Genomic DNA, 8,942 nt, shown 5'->3' on the forward strand with positions numbered 1-8,942 from the left:
TCGCCGATTGATTCTGCACAAAAGAGAAGAGATTGCATTGTAAGCCGCAGATATAAAAAACTCCCTGCAGCAATCAGAAAGTATAAGTAGTGTCTTGAAAAAATACTTACGTAAGTATATATAGTACTAATAAAAAACTCACTGCAATCCGACCCATGCATGTTCAGTTAGTATATCTTACCTATTAGTAGTAGTTTAAGCCATGTAGTGGGGGGCTTAGAGTTAGAAGCTGGAGCTGGCAGGGCCATGCCAATGGGAGTCCAGGCCATGCGCTGTAGCAGCGAGCAGGCCATTGAAGTCTGTGTTTTGCTGATTTGCAAACTAGTGCACAGGCCTACAGGCTGCCTGTCCATAGTGTGATCATCCATACACTAGACACTGCAATAACACCCGGTCCTTGTGCAGTAGTGTGATCACATCTAAAAAGTACAAACTAATGCCAGCTATTTTTGGATACATGGTATGCTTAACTGCTACATAGCGTTAGCTAGAACGGAACTACGGTGCTCGTTATTACTATTATAAAATTCTGGGCTTGTGGCAGGCTACAGAAACTAACAGTCAGCTCATAACAGTTTTTTTAATGAAAGTCTGCTCCTAACATTTGTACAGAGCTATCACAGCTTACTGATGATGGATATGGCCAGGTGCATATCTGAGGCAAGCAGTCTGAAACTGCAACAGAGATTACATTTGGATTTAAGATGGCAAATTGTTGATTGATGCACAGAACTCATCTATCATCTGAATTTCTGAAACCAGTCAAATAATACTGCATTGCGTGTGCCACATAGCTCCACAAACCGATGAAGGTAATTAGGCAAATGCTTTCCTATGGTAGAGCCACGGAGCTGCGGTGCTCGTTATTACTATTTTAAAATTTTGTAGCTAGAGCAACAACGACGAATGCCAATAGTATCTGTGGTTGGTCAGCAAAATTCTTAGTGCAGCCTCCATTTCTCAGTACCTCCTCTTCTAGTGTGATTTGCTTTATAAAATGTCATTTGCATGATCTAGGTTGTTCAGTGACACAAAAGGGCTAGGCATGTTCACTTAATGGTTAATTTCTTGTTATTAGCACTATATCATAAAAGCAAAGGAAATGAGTGATGATTTGTGCACAACAAAATTCAAAGGAGAAAATGGAAATTTTAAGCTTATCTTAACCTTGCATATTCTCTGTCTCTATCTCACTGGTTGCATATGTACTCTAAAGTTCTCTAAGTCATTTTGAGCTAACATCTAAAGTTCTCTAGGTCAAATTATTCAATCTGCAGTATAAGGTGTCAAGTGACTCACAGGAGTAGTTGTGGGTGGCTGAGGTGGAGGGAATAGCACCGGTGGCGGTGGCAAAGCTTGACCCATACTCGATGCAAAATTCTGCATGTATTGGAACATTTGGTCCATCCTCAACCGATTTTCTTCCTCTATCCTCTACGTCGTCCGCCGTTGTTCTTCCTCCATGTTCTACCGCTTGGCCGCCACCCTCTGCTGAATCATCTCCTCCATCCTCGCCTCCATCTCATTCCGTTGCTTCGTTTCTGCTTCCACCCGGGCCTATAACATTTCATCCCAATGTTACAATGCAAAGCTAAAGTACGTAACAATCAACGAACGATGAATAAAACAGAAATAACCTAGAGAGCCTCCATCTGGAACTGTGTAGCGGTTGGCCGTGGGCGTATCGCCGGGCTCACGCTCGTGCTCCTTGCTCGGATCTAGGAGAGAGTGAGAGTAGAGGCCGTGTCGATTGTACTGTCGCCAATCTAGTACCGGCCATGCTTCTTGCCTCCTCCCACCCTCATCATGATTTCTCCATCAAGATCCTGGGTGCTCGGATCGAACTGTGGCCCATGAACCTGCCTTGCCATTGCTGTGTACTCACTGACGCGGCTGTGGATGCTGGGATCGCTGTACGCCTCGGGCGGGTCCTCCGGGTTGAAGTCGATGTTTGCCGTTGCCTTGCCCTTTTTGGACAGAACCCATGCCTTGAACTTGGAGCAAGGCTAGCCATCATGTGACGACGACTGCGATAAAAATGCAAAATTATTAGAAATTATGCAGAATTGAGCGTTAGAATAAATAAATAAATTCGTGTACCCATTTTTTCCTGTATTCGTCGAGGCTCAGGCTGCCTTGATGGTGTGATGCACATGGCATCAGCAAACGCCGGTCTCGGCAATATTCTTTTCAGTGTGCATTACATCAATGTTATGTGGAAGAAGAAGATCACCAAAATAAAGGAGGTTCCACAAGCACGACTTCTGAGTCCAGGCATGTTGCTCGCCATATCCCACAAAACCATCTTCTTGTTTATTGACCTCGAGACCATCTAACTAAGCACGAACCATGGCTCCTGTCATCATCTGCGGCGCAGGGTCTTTAACTATGACATCTTTCGTAAAGTTCTTGATGTCTAGTCTGAATGGATGGTCAGGAGGGAGAAATTGTCGATGTTTGTTGAACGAAGAATACTTGCCACCCTTCATCAACCAAATGAACATCAGACAAGCCTTGCATACCAGGCATGGGAACCTCCCGTGAACACACCAGCAGCGGAAAATCCCATATGCCTGCAAGTCATGCAGGGAGTACTGGTTCCAAACATGCATTTTAAAGTTTGTCTTTATAGCTCGGTCGTATGTCCATACCCCTTCCTCCCAAGCACGGACCAAATCATCAATCAGAGGCTCCATGTATACACTCATATTATTTCCCGGGTGTTCTGGAATTATCAATGACAAGAATATGTTCTGTCGTTGAAAGAGGACGCCAGGGGGGAGATTGAGGGGTGATAACGAACATGGGCCAACAGGTGTACGGGGCAACCACCATTCCATAAGGATTGAACCCATTTGTTGCTAGCGCAACACGTACATTACGAGCCTTTAGAGCTTTCTCACAATGAATCACATCAAACCTTGTCCAGGCTTCACCATTGGATGGGTGTACCATCTTCTTAGGATTGTATCGATGTCCGTTTTTGTGCCATGTCATCTGTTTCGTGGATTCCTCAGTCATGTAAAGCCGTTGGATCCTCGGTATGAAAGGAAGGTACCGTAGGATCTTCACAGGAATTGCGAGCTGCCTCTTCTGACCATCACCAGAGTTTACCTCCAGGAACCTAGACGATTTCTTACTTCACACCGTACTTTTATTCTGCATACTCTTTCCTAAATAAGATGCTCGGACAAGCATGTATCTGCTCGAATGGCATCTTAAGTGCACGAATTAGTTTCTGTGCCTCATACATGCTCTTTGGCAAGATGTGACCATCCGGGAGCAGGCTGCCAACAACTATGAGCATAACATCGAAGGCGTCTTGACTCAAGCTAAACTGGGACTTCACGGCCATTAGGCGTGCAATGGCATCCAGTTGAGAAACCTTGGAATGCCCGTGAAGGGGTTGTTGTGCTGCAGACAACATGTCGTAATACGCCTTTGCGGTAGCCTCTAGCTCCTCCTCCCTACATCCTTCATCGAAGTGTGCTTCATGATAGTCATTTAACATGTCTCCTACCCCGGCATCCCCATCATATTCCTTGATGCGTTGTCTCATGACCTCGTCTCCCCCACGATCGGCTTCACCATGGTAGATCCACCTGGTATAGTCTGCCGTAAATCCATTCTTCCAAAGATGTTTAACCATGACCAACTTGGTTTGCCGACGCGTGTTTGCACATTTGCTGCAGGGACACCATGTGACACTAGCTCCTTTAACCCTTGCAAATGCCCGTTCCAAGAAAGCATCGGTCTTATCAATCCATTCTTCGGTCAACGAAGTATGACTAGAGCGGCCCGTGTACATCCACTCACGGTCATCCATTCTCTAGCATATCAGCGAGTAATATAAAAAATCACGTTGCATCTACACGTTCCTATACTATCTAATAGGTGAAGATATGTCCTAATCCCACCCGAGGATGTATAGATGGGGTTAGTTTCTATGATTTACTCCTATGCGAGACAGAATTTCAGCAGCACCTCCCCGCTGTTCTCCAAATACACGTCCTGTAAGGGAGATTGTGTATCCGAAGAACAACAGGGAGATGCTGTCGAAACTCTATCACGGATCGGAGTAGAGCATGGAAACTAACCACATCTACACATCCTCGGGCTGTCCAAAAAACGTGGACAATTCGAAACAGATACGGTTATAGATATGCAAAGATCTGCATATTTCCAGCTGTATCTCTTTCGAACGGGAGAGGCCTAGCTAGGTTACATGATACGGAAAGAAGGGTTTTTTATGCCTCACCTTGCTGTCCTGCAAAGTGACGAGTCGAGGACGTTGCAATAGCCTCTCCTGCAATAAAAGAAACATAATAGTGTCAAATCTAAATTTCGGCAGCACCTCCCCTGTACGGGGAGGTTTCCAAAACCTGCAACAAATAAAACGGCACGATGGCCGACAACCACATACACTCGGCAACAAACGGCACGATGGCCGACAACCACATACACATCTTATACCTTGCAAAACGACGGCAAGTTGTGGGGCGGCGGGAGGGCAAGGCGAAACCAGGCGATAGGGCGGGGCAGGGAGCGGCGGCAAAAACCTGCAAGTTGAAAATAATAGAGAGCCAAATGCATCGGGTCAGTAAGTGTATAGCGAGATCATTAAAAGAATGGCAATCATTGACATGGAAATATGCTCAAGTTAATAGTACAACATCATTGTTTGCTGAAGTGATGTTGCTTGTATGTGTGTGTCTAGTTTTAACAATTTTGACATATGGAGATTGCAAGAGCTAGCTAGCATGGTTCTTGTGCCTTATCTCCTAGGCAGCATGGGATGATGCAAACATTATTTCCATTTGAGCTTTTACAGATCCAACAAATCACAGAGACACATGCATCCATTGTTGCACTGCAATTTTTTGCTTTCAGTGGTAGTTGCAGGCTTGCGGTCTTGCGGCTGTGGGTTAATTTTTTTTTGCTTAATTGTTCTCTGGATTTTGAAACAATTTTGTTTCTATAAAAAAACGGTCTTCCCATTTTTTAGCATCGCTCCCAAATCCCATACCCATATACTCTGACATGACTACAGGAGTACGTATAGAACACTAAGCTACTGATGTGTCTGGTGGTTCCATTCCTAGGTCGTGCTAGTGAATTTTTCAAAAATAAAAAATCATGCTACTCATAGACTGCTAGTTAAAGTTGTTTTTTTTATTTACTACTTTTAAAAGGAGTGCTAGTTAAAGTGATGCTATCTTCTTTGCTTTCCTCACTGTTTCTATCACGCTTAACAAATTGATGCCTAAATTAGCATAGACGCAATGTTTAATTCATGTCTCATGCTGTAGAACATGATTCCTATACTAGAATAGGAACAATGTTTAATGTCACATTTGCACATTTCCATCATTCCTTCTTGCACTATTCGTGAATAATGCATACAACAACATGCAAGTTTCAGACAACCATTCACTGACAAGAGTCTGAAACTCTGAATAAACATATTACAAATGTAGTCATTCAGATTCAGGGAACCTAATGTTCTGCCAGATAAAGTTTGCACATTTCCGTCATGATGAGATCAACAAGCTAACAAGATAAAAGAAAGCACGCACGGCGCTGGGCTGCTTCTCTGTTCCTTGGTCGCCGGAGCAGAGGTGCACGGCAGCACCATGGCCATCTACGGCGCTGCTTGGGATCGAGCCAGGACTACGACAGACGGAGACAGGAGGCGCAAAACAGAGCGATTTCTCCTAGCACGCCGTGATCTTTTGGAAATAAAGGCAGGGTGTGAATCTCCGGGACGAGAAGAATCCAGTAGAGGCGAATATTGAGCAAGAGATGGACAAACCACAGGAGAATGATGACGGCGAACGGAGCTCGGCAATGGCATCGCGGCGGCGGCCGGGGCACAGGGCGGCGGCGGGCTGGGCGGCAGTCGGGGCCGGGCCGGCAGGGGTTCAGGGCGGCGGTCGGGGCACAGGGCGAGGGCGGCGGCGGCGTATGTGAGTGCGTGAGTGTGGGTGGGCGCGTGTGTGCGTCAGGGGAGTGCGGCCGGTGGTAACATATGAAAGGTATGCCGAGTGCCTCTGATCTGGGCACTCGGCAAAGTAAATATATGCCAAGTGTCCAGATCGGCGGCACTCGGCATTGTTTTTTTTTTTCAAACCGTCCAGTACTGCACAGTGGGGCTGGATCAACAAAGTTGCCGAGTGTCCCCTGTATGACACTCGGCAACTATTTTTTTTGGCGAGTGTCAGGTAGAGAAAACTCGGCAATTTTTTATTATTTCATGCTGCACCGTCCTCCTTCTTCTTAGCGTGTTCTGCTAAATTTGTTATGATGGACTTTGAAAGTACCTTGTCAAATTCACTTAACAATGCATATTTGATTTTTCTATGAATATTGTTCCATTATTTCATACAGTTACAGCTCAAATTCAATTTATATCAATTAAAATTCTATAATTGTAGTTAATAAATTAAAATTATCAAACGTATCCAAAAAATTCCCAAAATTTGACATGGACCAATCTATGTTGTCTATTGCGTATACAAAAAGTTTTAAAGTTAAACCCCAATTCGACCATCACATTGACTCCAAATCTTACCAGATCCTTCTCAACTCTCTGATTCTTCTTCAGAGATGCTTCGGTTTGTAAGCGTCATACGTGACAAATTGTGCGAAACCTTCTCATTTTTTTCGACAGTCTCCACGTATGATATGAGGAGATCTTGACAAATCTCGTCATTTTTAGACTTCGTTTGTTTTTTTTAGAATTTAAAAACCATTCGGCCACACGTTTGTGATCGTGTTTCCTGAACAAAATGTTCGAAATTTCTTTTGATTTCCCGGGTATGGACCCAAAATGGACTCAATAACATGAATATGATTTCTCCACTCAATTTATTCCATTATTTGAATCACTTGTAGTTCAAATTTGACTTTAACAAAAAAAGTTCTCTAAATGCAATAAATTAATTAAATATAGCAAACAGATCGAGAAATATACCAAATTTTAACATGTAGTACCACATGTTGTACGTGGACAGTAGAAAAAGTTTGGGGGGGGGGCAGGAGAGGAAAAAAATTATTATTTTGCCGAGTGCCAATAAAAAACACTCGGCAACAAGATTATTTTGCCGAGTGTCAATAAAAAACACTCGGCAAACCTTGTCTTTGCCGAGTGTCCGTTAGAGGCACTCGGCAAATTCTAACGGCAGGGCGACGCACCCAACGGCCGTCACACAACCGCCGCACGCCCAGCGCACGTGCCTGTACTTTGCCGAGTGTCCGTGTTTGCTGAGTGTTTCTGTGTAGTTTGCCGAGTGTTTTTTATTAGACACTCGGTAAAGTTGGGTTTTGCCGAGTGCTATATGTTTGCTCAATGTTTAATTAAAAACACTCGGTAAATATGATATTTGCCGAGTGCCCAATGGAATGTACTCGGCAAACCCTCAGACACATAGACCGTTTCCGGTAGTGGATGGCCGCACATTGGCGGACTACAACATCCAGAAGGAGTCTACACTCCACCTGGTTCTCCGTCTCCGTGGTGGCCAGTAAAGGTTTGGGTGGGGGCTGGGGTACTGAGTTCAGTTTGCCATGTCTGATTTGAGGTCGAGTATCTTGTGTCCAAGTTTCTGCTATGATCGAGTCCTATAGTGTTCCTCAAAACATATGCTGCCTTGCTGTGTAGCAGCTTCATTACTTGTAATGTAAACATGGTTGATGGTTTTGTCTTGGCATACATAATTTGTTTCTATCATTTTGCGTTTTATCTGGATCTGCTGATTTGACTGTGTTCATGGATTGTGTGTGTTCTTTATATGCTGAGTGACAAGGGTTATCTGTCATACGACAGGTATCAGTATCACCAGAATGTGTCCTTCAGGTAGTCTGCTACTGAAAATAAGCTCTTATCCTAATGAGGTCAAAGGGGTTGATCGGAGAAGGTACTTCAGCAAGTGCGCAGTATGGGCAAGCAGAGCCAGGCAGAAGCTTGCACTCTAAGCACAAACATAAGTGACTCGAGGCATTACCCGCACTCTCTAAACAACACGGACAAGCACCATCCCGGCGTGGTAATGGCCGCGGCAGCTTCGCTAAATCGCACCTCGGACAATCATGGCAAATGTCACATGAGCATACGTGATCAAGCACCAGCGTACCTGCTCTTCCTCCGCACGACGGGCACGTGCCTCGTGAGCACTCGGTCTTTGGTATTGCAGCTAGGAAGCAGAAAGGACACAGGTCTGTACTCTTGGAGCAGCGCACGCACTTGCAGAGGTGGTGCGGCGCCACAGTGCCGCTGTTCATGTGGCAGCGCGGACAAGATCGGTCCGGCTGGAGAAGCGGCCGCCGCTCGAGCTGGGGCTCAGGGTCAGGCTGGGGCTGCGGCTGGGGCTCGGGGTCGGTCTGCAGCCGGGGCTGCTGCCGGTGCTGGACTGGGGCTCGAGCTTGAAGGCCTCCTGTCATCCGGAGGCTCCTGGCGATGGCTTCCATTCGCGGAGCGGCCGCCTTGATAGCCTCATTTTGAGCAGCGACGCGAAGAAAGGCTGGCATCGCATCTCCTCCCACAGCGGCTAGAGCAGTTTTGTTGATGAGGCCTATATCGTAGAGGTCGATAAGCCGGCTCTCCTTCTGAGGCTTCCCTCTCTCTGTACCACCGGCTGCAAGAACGGAGCAAAACTGTTGGTGTTGGGCTGGCCATCATCGAAGAACAAAGAACAAGAACAGGTGATCTAACGAATACCGGACCCAAACGCGTAGTCGCGTACCTCTCGCGGACCCTTCTGAAGCGCTCTCGGGCGAACCTGACCGCCGCGGCCCGCAGACCCTGAAATGGCTGCAGCCCAATGTTATGTCTGAATCAAGAAGTCAAGAAGCATAAACCGTTGACGAAGAACAGCGCGCACAATTCCCCCTTACTCACCTCCGCCAAGAACGACGGGGACGGTAGAGCCGCGGCTGCCCCCAGA

General features: G+C 46.0%; 1 pseudogene; it reads left to right on the forward strand.

The window, feature by feature from the left end:
- Positions 1–7,527, forward strand: part of LOC136521339 (polyubiquitin-like) — a 127,455-nt pseudogene extending 119,928 nt beyond the window's left edge.
- The last annotated feature ends 1,415 nt before the right edge of the window (positions 7,528–8,942 follow it).

Source organism: Miscanthus floridulus, chromosome 18, assembly GCF_019320115.1.
Source record: "Miscanthus floridulus cultivar M001 chromosome 18, ASM1932011v1, whole genome shotgun sequence".
NCBI lineage: Eukaryota > Viridiplantae > Streptophyta > Magnoliopsida > Poales > Poaceae > Miscanthus > Miscanthus floridulus.